The sequence below is a fragment of the Moschus berezovskii genome, chromosome 22, assembly GCF_049115385.1.
Source record: "Moschus berezovskii isolate FMDL1 chromosome 22, NW_MosBer_1.0, whole genome shotgun sequence".
NCBI classification, from domain to species: domain Eukaryota; kingdom Metazoa; phylum Chordata; class Mammalia; order Artiodactyla; family Moschidae; genus Moschus; species Moschus berezovskii.
This window is the reverse complement of record NC_142481.1, coordinates 38,143,870-38,154,139: the sequence shown is the minus strand read 5'-3', so window position 1 is coordinate 38,154,139 and position 10,270 is coordinate 38,143,870. Positions and strand designations below refer to the sequence as shown.

Here is a 10,270-nt window from a genome sequence, read left to right as displayed (position 1 = left end):
ACCAAATCTTGAAGACATTATGGTAAATGAAACAGGTCAGTCACAAAAGGACAAATATTACATGATTCTACTTATATGAGCTATTGAGAATAGTCAAATTAATAAAGACAGAACATAGAATGGTGGTTGGGAGAGGAGGGAGTGGAAAGTTGTTGTTTGATGGGTATAGAGTCTCAGTTTTGCAAGATGAAAAGAGTACTGAAGATGGGTGGTGGTGGAGTTTGTCTAGTGTATACACAAATGGACATGTGCGTATCTGTCACAATCAGCAGTGCTAAAGTGAATTTGCTCATAGATGTAGAACTGGCTTCTACCAAGGGTGGAATCAATTTCAGTTTATAGATAAGATTTGTTTGCAAATTTATGAACTAAATTTTACACAATTAAAACAGTATGATGAATGGATAAAGAAGTTGTGGTGCATATGTACAAAGGAATATTACTCATCCATGAAAAGAACATGTTTGAGTCAGGTCTAAAGAGGTAGATGAAATGAGAGCCTATTATACAGAGTGACGTGAGAAAGAAAAAACCCACATATATAAGGAATCTGGAAAGGTGGCACTGATGAACCCATTTGCAGGGCAGCAGTGGAGACAGAGACATAGAGAATAGACCTGTGGACACAGTGGGAGAAGGAGAAGGTGGGACGAACTGAGAGAGCAGCAGGGAAACACGGCCATTAGCGTATGTGAAACTGACAGCCGGCGGTAAGTTACAAACCCAGTGCTCTGTGACAACCTAGAGGGCTGGTGTGGGGTGGGAGATGGGAGGGAGGTTCAAGAGAAAGGAGACATATGTATACCTATGGCTGATTCATGTTGATGAATGGCAGAAACCAACACAATATTATAAAGCAATGATCTTCTCTGGTGGTCCAATGGCTATGCTCCCTTGGGGCCCAGGTTCTAATCTGTGGTCAGGGATCCTACAAGTTGTAAGACTCAGCCAAAAAAAAAAACAAACCTTCAAAATCCACATAATCAATATAAACATTTTTATTGAGATATTTTGCATTCCTTTTTTTGCACTAAGACGACAACACATCCCAAGTGCTCTGTAGCTACATGTGATTAGTGGCTTCTGTAATAGACAGAACAGCTGTAGACAACACCTAATATTCCTTTGAAAGAACATCCAGGAATCTTTTTGTCTTTTTCAAATTCTTCTCCAATTTTCCTAACAGTTAAAACATTTTTTCTTTTAATTAATTATTTTTTATGATTCGACTGTGCTGGGTCTTCGTTGCTGGGTGGGCTTTCTCTAGTTGCAGAGAGTGGGGGCTACTCTCTAGTTTCGGTGAGTGGACTTGGCATTGCAGTGACTTCTCTTGTAGCAGAGCATGGGCTCTAGATGCTCAGGCTTCAGTAGTTTAAGCAGGACGGCTCCATGGTTGCAATTCACCGGCTCTAGAGCACAGGCTCAATAATTGTGGTGTCTGGGCTTTGCTGCTCCAAGGTCTGTGGGATCTTCCCGGATGAGGGATTGAATGAGGGTCTCCTGCATTGGCAGGAGGATTCTTTTCCACTGAGCCACCAGGAAAGTCCTCCTGACAGTTTTTTTTAATTAAAACAGAATTACCCAAGTAATCCACGTTCAAAAGATAAATATCACATGCAGGTAATCAATGAGAAAAAAATCACAATAAATGCCACCTCCCAGGGATAATCACAGGTCCTGATGTTTCTATGGCCTCTGAGACTTTAATAGAAACATTTTATTATGCATATATATTTTAAATAAATAATCTTTGTAATGAAACTGAGCTCCCCTGAAATCAAGTTCCTCTGCCAAGTTTATGAGTGATTGCTCTATTCAATACCTGTGAACATCAACATTGAGGCATATCAAAGAAAAGGAGGAATTGAAACTGCAGAACCTTGTGGGCCCCTCCCCAAATGCAAGGGCCTTTCTTTGACCCCCGCATTTCTCTCTTTTTTCCCCCCTGCCCATTTCTTGTTTGTAGGAAAAAGGTTTCAGCCTCCAAGACCTTCTCTGATTCAAACAGTAATTAGAGTGAGGGAATGCAGAAAGAAACCGTAGCACAGCCTTGGGGTGTGCTCTTGGATCCTCCTGACACACATCTCTGAGTTCTATGGGAACCAAGTGCCCAGCCCAGGTGGAGGATGGTAATTTCAGGCTGAGCACCGGCTGTCTGGGACCAGAATGCTAATGACTGAGGTTCTTAGAACACCACCCTGTCTCCTCACCACCAACCCATTAGAGGAAGGTTACACACCCTGCAGCCCTCCCCACCCTTAATGTGCCTGTATAAACTTCTTCCCTGGAACCCTTTGGGGAGTTCGGACCTTCTGAGCATGACTTACCTCTTCTTGCATTGCCCTTGCCATAAATCTTTCCCTGCTCCAAACTGACCTTCAGGTGTGTTTGGCCTCCCTGTGCTTTGGGCACCCACACTTGCTTTAGGCGACAAGAGGTTAGACAGGAGGTTCAGAGGCACAGAAGACATCCTGAAGACAGAAGCAGAAGGTGGAGTGATGTGAGGGTATAAGCCAAAGAATGTGGGTGGAAAAGGAAAGGAAATGGATATTTCTTAGAGCAGGAGTCTCTAACCTCTGGGAGCTAATACCTGATGATCTGAGGTGGACCTGATGTAATAATAATAGAAATAAAGTGCATAGTAAATGTAATATACTTGAATCATCCCGAAACCATCCCCCACCCCTGGTAGGTAGAAAAATTTTCTTCCATGAAACTGGTCCCTGGTGCCAAAAAGGTTGGGGACCACTGCTCTAGAGCCACCAGAAGGGACACGGTTTTGACCTCTAGAACCATAAGATAATAAATGATGTGGTTTTAAGCCACTAAATTAGTGGCAGTTTGTTAGAGCAGCAATAAGAAACTAATACGGGAACTGTCAAATCCCCTCATCAGCTTTCCTGCAGTGACTGTCCAGCCTTGTCTTGAATGCCTCCTGTGATGGGGATGTCACTGTCTACCCAGGCAGCTTATTTTCTTTTCAGCAAGCTCTTTCCTCTGTGGTAACTACCCACCCATTGCACGTCCATATCAAGCCTCAGTTCTTGGAGCAAGGATCAACAGGCACAATTCCAGCCCCTTAAACACAGCAGGCTTTTGTAAACAAATAAATGGTCTCTTCTCCAAGTTTAACATTCGCTAGCTTTTCCTTCCTTCAGTTTATTAAAAAGGTATAAAAGCCAACTTTCTCTTTCTTGATGAGGCTTCACCTAAACACGTGCGGAATGGAAGCCCATTGCCCATGGCTTCAATCCGTTGAGGAGTCCATTCCAAGTCCATAATACCCTCTTCCAAAAAGAATCCTCTAGACCTCCTCTCACTTCTCCCCAGGGGCCTAACAATAGTCTAGACCCTTTCAGGTAATTTTAGTCATTAAAAATAATGTCAAAACTTAGTCACAGCTATGGCACGTGACTAGAATTCAATAATATAGTTTCATTTCCATTGTTATTTATTTTTATGGTTATTTCCTGTTGATGGCAAGAGAAACTAATTTTCCGTTTCTGTGTAGGCTACAAAGTTTCCTTTTAAAACACGTAAGTAATAAAGACCGAACTACTTTAAGGGTAACGATAAATCTTGGCAGCACGGTGGTTATTGATTGTGGATGACAAGGGGCTGTGTGTCTGGATCTCGAGCAGCAAGAAACCTTCCGTTCCGTTCCGTCGCTCAGTCGTGTCCGACTCTGTGCGACCCCATGGACTGTAGCCTACCAGGCTTCTCCGTCCATGGGATTCTCCAGGGAAGAATACTGGAGTGGGTTACCGTTTCCTTCTCCAGGGGATCTTCCCGACCCAGGGATTGAACCCGGGTCTCCCGCATTGGAGGCAGACGCTTAACCTCTGAGCCACCAGGGAAGCAAGAAACCTTAGAATTATTTGAATAAGTCCCAAGCCACTTCGCAATAGCGACTTAAATAGAATCCCACGAAAACTATACACTAGGAAGTCAGGATGGCCGAGCGGTCTAAGGCGCTGCGTTCAGGTCGCAGTCTCCCCTGGAGGCGTGGGTTCGAATCCCACTTCTGACAGAACAATGGTGATTTTGCCTTTTGCTCACTTCAAATGTCTGAAGAATGGCTTTCCGGGTTCAGTTCAGTTCAGTCGCTCAGTTGTGTCCGACTCTTCGCGACTCCATGAACCACAGCACGCCAGGCCTCCCTGTCCATCACCAACTCCCGGAGTTCACTCAAACTCATGTCCACAGAGTCGGTGATGCCATCCAGCCATCCCATTCTCTGTCGTCGCCTTCTCCTCCTGCCCCCAACATTTCCCAGCATCAGAGTCTTTTCCAGTGAGTCAACTCGTTGCATGAGGTGGCCAAAGTATTGGAGTTTCAGCTTTAGCATCAGTCCTTCCAATGAACACCCAGGATCGATCTCCTTTAGAATGGACTGGTTGGATCTCCTTCAGAGGACTCTTTACATTTCAAAGTAAGTCATCAGGAAATAATATGTCATTTGTAGAAAATACTTGTTTTGTAAAAAGATTAATATCCACAAGGCATCGTATGTATATTTCAAACGTCGCCGTTCGTGAAAAACGAAAAAGAATTCTAGCTTTGTCAGAAGTGGGATTCGAACCCACGCCTCCAGGGGAGACTGCGACCTGAACGCAGCGCCTTAGACCGCTCGGCCATCCTGACAACCGCTGAAGACAGCGCGTAAATGAACCCCTTCGAAATAGTTCCAGTGTGCGCATGCGTGGCGAACGGCAGGCGCTGCGGTTTTCTCCGCCCAGCGTTAGGAGGAGCTAGATACAAGCTTTTGCTCCAACTGGAGGAGCGAAATGCGACGCGAAGGTACAGAAACCCGTCTGGGCAGCAGCAGAGGGCGCGCGCGGTGTGCTGGAGAGTCTGAAAGGCGAAGAAACAGAGTACTCCCACCTGCGTGCAGTCGTGCCGCCGACAGGCTTTCATTCTGCGCTCATGTACTTACTATTCACATCAGCTTTGATTTGCATGTCTGTACACATTTACACTTCTGCATACATGCCTTCATGCCTTTACCGCACAAAGCAGACAAATCCGCAGATTCGCTTTGTCTTATAGGTCTCTGAATCAGGTGAAGCCAGGGATACGCAAGGCCTCCGGGCAAGCGTACCGCGCGTTCTCCTTCCTAACTTTCGTCAAAAAGCCAACTTCACCTCTGTAGGTGTGTTTAACTCATTCACTCAGACTCCAGGTTACACCGAGTCCTGCAGCGCGCAAAGCCATCAGATCCATCTTTTTCCTGAGCGTGTTCCTAGCGCCCCAACCTTGCTTGACACACAGTAGGCGGGCAGGGAATGTCCGTGGATTAATCCCTCCCGCGCCGCCTCCTTCCCGCATTCCTTTTCTTCCCTAGGCCCCCGCAGCACCTTTCACCCCGTTCTTCCATAACCCAGCCAGACTTACCAACGGACTGGCTCTGTCCAGGGACCAGAAATCCCAGGTTGCAAGAGTGCCTTTCTCCACGGGATTTCCTGGAGGCCTGTATACTAAACAGAATTTCTGCCCTCAAGACACATTCAAACCTGGGGTGAAGGGAGAGAGCTAAGAAATAGGTGAAAGGCAAAATGGCAAAAAAAAAAAAAAAAAAAAGATGCTGCTAAATGCAAGAAAGAGGATGTCAGGAAACTTGCAAGAGACCTTGAAACAGTCCAAGACAAATAACTGGGTGTCCTGTCTGGGGCACTAGTCCTATCTGATTCTAGGGCCTGCACCTTTCATTACTACAAATACAAATGAGTCTTAGTCATGGAAATGCAAGTGGATTTTGTTGGAGTAGAATGCAATTAACTATTGCCCTGTGGATACTGGCCGTTTTTACAACTGTATTATAAATCCATTCTATCATTTCTGATTGTCAGTGTATATGTGTGTCTTTTGAATCAGTTGTAACATCTTGTGTTGTTTTTTTTTTTTACAAATCGATGAGTTAAATGAAATCTTTGACGTGTGTTCTTTTTATATTTACGTGAGAATCATAATTTTACCTTTAAAAAAGCCTCTTTTACCAATGATCAGGAATGACTAGAGGCTTTCATAGGAAGGGTGGTCAGGGAGGGCCCCTCTCAGAAGACAGTGAATTCTGAACGGAGAGACAAGCACAGTCAAAGCCAGGAATGGCAGTGTTCCCCGGGGTGGGCGCGGGGTGGGGGAGGGGGGCATAGCCTGTGCAAAGGTCCTGGGGCAGAGAGGGGTTGTGGCCTGTTGGAGAGGCAGCAAGGCCAATGAGACAAGGTTAAGCATGGGAGGAGGCTGAAGTCCATATCACACAGGGCTGGGGCGCCAGAAAGAGGTGTTTGGATTTTCTTCTGTCTGTGTTGGAGTCACTGGAGTGTTTAAAGCAGGGGAGTGACAAGATTCAGTTGGCCTTTCAAAATGATCCTTTTTGCTGATCTGCAGAGAATGGATGTGAAAGGCAAGAGGAGAATCAAAAGCCCAGGGAGACGGTCATGGAAAGGAGGATGAGAGATGATGGTGACCGAGCCAGGGAAGTGGAGACTGCAAAGGGTGGTGAAGTTCAAGATTCAAGGTGTGTTTTGGAGATATAACTAATTAGCCCGGCTGGCTGGCTGATGTGTGTGTGTGTGAGTGAGTGTTTTGTGTGTGAGTGCCTATACACAGGAAGGTAGAGAGAGGGGACTGTAGGGCTGCAACGGAAAGTCACCAAGATCAGAGGGGCTATCAGACACTCACAACCTCCTTCTGAGGCCAGTGCTTGGGCAAGAACCACTGGCTCTGTCCTCCAGCCCCATTTTGCACACCAGAGAGCTCGGCTCACATAGGCTGAGTCATTCACCAAGGTCCTCTTTGGGGCAGAAGCCTTGTGCTCATGACCTCTGGATCCCTCCCCTCATGCTTTCTACCACCAACCTTTCTAAATGTGTATCATTTGGAGATAAGAAAACAATGGCAAACCCAGAACAAAAGCCCAAGTCAGTCCCACTTCCTGCTTGCCTCCTGGCCTGGTTGGGAGAAAGTGCTGATTTGATGAGGGTCAGTGCTTCAGCCCCACTCAGACCTACCTCCTGGGTTTGGGTGGATGGTCAGCTATCTTCCCCTGACCCCCCTAACACCTTTCGGGTGCTAGATTTATGGCACGGAAGAAGCCATTTTAGAACCCCATTCCAGTCCCAGATCTCCAAAAATGGGAAAGGGTCACTATTCCTGTTTATCCTATTGTCCCCTTATCAGCAGCCCAGAAACCAACGATCAATCCTTGAGGGACCAGCCTCACTCATTTTCTACTCTCGGAAGTTGTCCAGCTGGGGAGAGGAAAGTCCCCTGAGCTCACCCTGGAAAGTCTACTAGTAGCTGGGGAAGTCCCAGATGACTATGCTCACCTCTGCTAGGGACAGATGGAGTCAGTCCCCAAGTAGGAACCTGGTGCTCAGCCAACCAAGGGGTCTGAAAATTCCAGGGATTTTGGCATCCCTGGAATCTTGGCATATATATCCACCTCTGCCTGGGAAAAGAATGGCAGGAAACTGAATTTTAGTGAATGTCTCCCTTACATCCATTATTTTGCTGAACATTCATAGTATTACCACAATACAGAGTAGCGTTACCTCCATTTACAGATGAGGTAAATCAGGCTCAGAGAACGCAAAGTAATTTACCCAGAGTCACACAGATAAACAGAGCTTGATTTTTCTGGCTTAATACCCCTCCTTGAGAACTATTCTGAGCCTATAACAGTGATTTGCTGTTGTTCAGTTGCTCAGTCTTGCCTGACTCTTTGCAACCCCATGGACTGCAGCATACTAGGCTTCCCTGTCCATCACCAACTCCTGGAGCTTGCGCAAACTCACATCCATTGTTGAGTGATACCATCCAACCATCTCATCCTCTGTTGTCCCCTTCTCTTCCTGCCTTCAATCTTGCCCAGCATCAGGGTCTTTTCTAATGAGTAGGCTCTTCGCATCAGGTGGCCAAAGTATTGGAGCTTCAGCTTCAGCATCAGTCCTTCCAATGAATATTCCTGGTTGATTTCCTTTAGGATTGACTGATTGGATCTCTTTGCAGTCCAAGAGACTCTCAAGAGTCTTCTCCGACACCATAGTTTGAAAACATCAGTTCTTCAGCGCTCAGCTTTCTTTACAGTCCAACTCTCACATCCATATATGACTACTGGAAAAACCATAGCTTTGACTAGACCTTTGTTGGCAAAGTAATGCCTGCTTTTTAATATGCTGTCTAGGTTTGTTATAGCTTTTCTTCCAAGGAGCAAGTGTCTTAATTTCATGGCTGCAGTCACCATCTGCAGTGATTTTGGAGCCCAAGAAAATAAAGTCTCTCACTGTTTCCATTGTTACCCCACATATTTGCCATGAAGTGATGGGCCTGGATGCCATGATCTTTGTTTTTTGAATGTTGAGTTTTAAGCCTACTTTTTCACTCTCCTCTTTCACTTTCATCAAGAGGCTCTTTAGTTTCTCTTCACTTTCTGCCATAAGGGTGGTGTCATCTGCATATCTGAGGTTATTGATATTTCTCCCGGCAATCTTGATTCCAGCTTGTGCTTCTTCCAGCCCAGCGTGCCTCATGATGTACTCTGCATATAAGTTAAATAAGCAGGGTGACAATATATAGCCTTGACGTACTCCTTTCCCAATTTGAAACCAGTCTGTTGTTCCATGTCCAGTTCTAACTGTTGCTTCCTGACCTGCATACAGATTTCTCAGGAGGCAGGTCAGGTGGTCTGGTATTCCCATCTCTTTAAGGATTTTCCACAGTTCGTTGTGAGCCACACAGTCAAAGGCTTTGGCATAGTCAATAAAGCAGAAATAGATGTTTCTCTGGTATGCTTTTGCTTTTTCTATGCTCCAACGGTTGTTGGCAATTTGATCTCTGGTTCCTCTGTCTTTTCTAAATCCAGCTTGAACATCTAGAAGTTCATGCTTCACATACTGTTGAAGCCTTGCTTGGAGAATTTTGAGCTTTACTTTGCTAGCGTGTGAGATGAGAGCAATTGTGTGGTAGTTTGAGCATTCTTTGGCATTGCATTTCTTTGGAATTGGAATGCAAACTGACCTTTTCCAGTCCTATGGCCACTACTGAGTTTTCCAAATTTGCTGGCATATTGAGTGCATCACTTTAACAGCATCATCTTTTAGGATTTGAAATAGCTCAGCTGGAATTTTATTACCTCCACTAGCTTTGTTCATAGTGAAGCTTCCTAAGGCCCACTTGACTTTGGACTCCAGGATGTCTGGCTCTAGGTGAGTGATCATACCATCATGGTTATCTGGGTCATAAAGATCTTTTTTGTATAGTTCTTCTGTGTATTCTTGCCATCTCTTGTTAATATCTTCTGCTCCTGTTAGGTTCATAATGTTTCTGTCATTTATTGTGCGCATCTTTGCACTAAATGTTCCCTTGGTATCTCTAATTTTCTTGAAGAGATCTCTAGTCTTTACTATTCTATTGTTGTTTTCCTCTGTTTCTTTGCATTGATCACTTAGGAAGGCTTAATCTCTCCTGGCTATTTTTTTGGAACTCTGAATTCAGATGGGTATATCTTTCCTTTCCTCCTTTGCCTTTTGCTTCTCTTCTCAGCTATTTGTAAGGCCTCTTCAGACAACCATTCTGCCTTTTTGCACCTTTTTTTGAGGATGGTTTTGATCACCACCTCCTGTACAATGTTATGAACCTCTGTCCATAGTTCTTCAGGCACTCTGTCTAGCAGATCTAATCCCTGGAATCTATTTGTTACTTCCACTGTATAACTGTAAGGGATTTGATTTAGGTCATATCTGCGATAAGTGCTTTATTTACATTGTTTCTTTTTAGAAACAAAGCCAGAAAGAAAGCCATGGGGGCTTGCCAACTAAGGTGGCAGGCTGAACTTAGGACATTATTTTTAGTCCTGTTCTCATTATAGGAGGGGACTTAAAAGAAAGGGTAAGCTTTTCCCAGCAAGCCAGTCCAAGTGGCAAGGCCAAGTTTTTTGCTTCAGGCTCTGGTTTCTTTGGCCAAGATTTGGCGCCAGTAATGAATCCCTGCCAAGCCTGGTTTGGGCATCTTGCCTGGGAGCTCAGGGGTGCAGTTGATGAAGCAGGTGTGGATCTCTGATGGGGTGGGATAGGAACCGCTCAGTCTCTCTGGAGCCAGAGCCAAAGACCCCAGGTTCCTGCTTGGTGTGGAGAATTGGGCAACCCAGTTCCCCGAATTTGAATGAATCATGTGGACAGTGGTGACCAGAATGCACCAAAGACCAGGAGCTCACTTCCAAGTTCTGTAGACTGCTTATCATGTCCCCAAAGCCTTCAGTCTCCCTAGAAAG

General features: G+C 45.2%; 2 non-coding genes across 2 annotated transcripts; one reads left to right on the top strand and one right to left on the bottom strand.

The window, feature by feature from the left end:
• Positions 1-3,947: 3,947 nt before the first annotated feature.
• Positions 3,948-4,030, top strand: TRNAL-CAG (transfer RNA leucine (anticodon CAG)). The gene has a single exon. It is a non-coding gene; the product is annotated as a tRNA-Leu (tRNA).
• A 531-nt stretch (positions 4,031-4,561) lies between these two features.
• TRNAL-CAG (transfer RNA leucine (anticodon CAG)) lies at positions 4,562-4,644 on the bottom strand. Its single transcript has one exon. It is a non-coding gene; the product is annotated as a tRNA-Leu (tRNA).
• Positions 4,645-10,270: the final 5,626 nt, after the last annotated feature.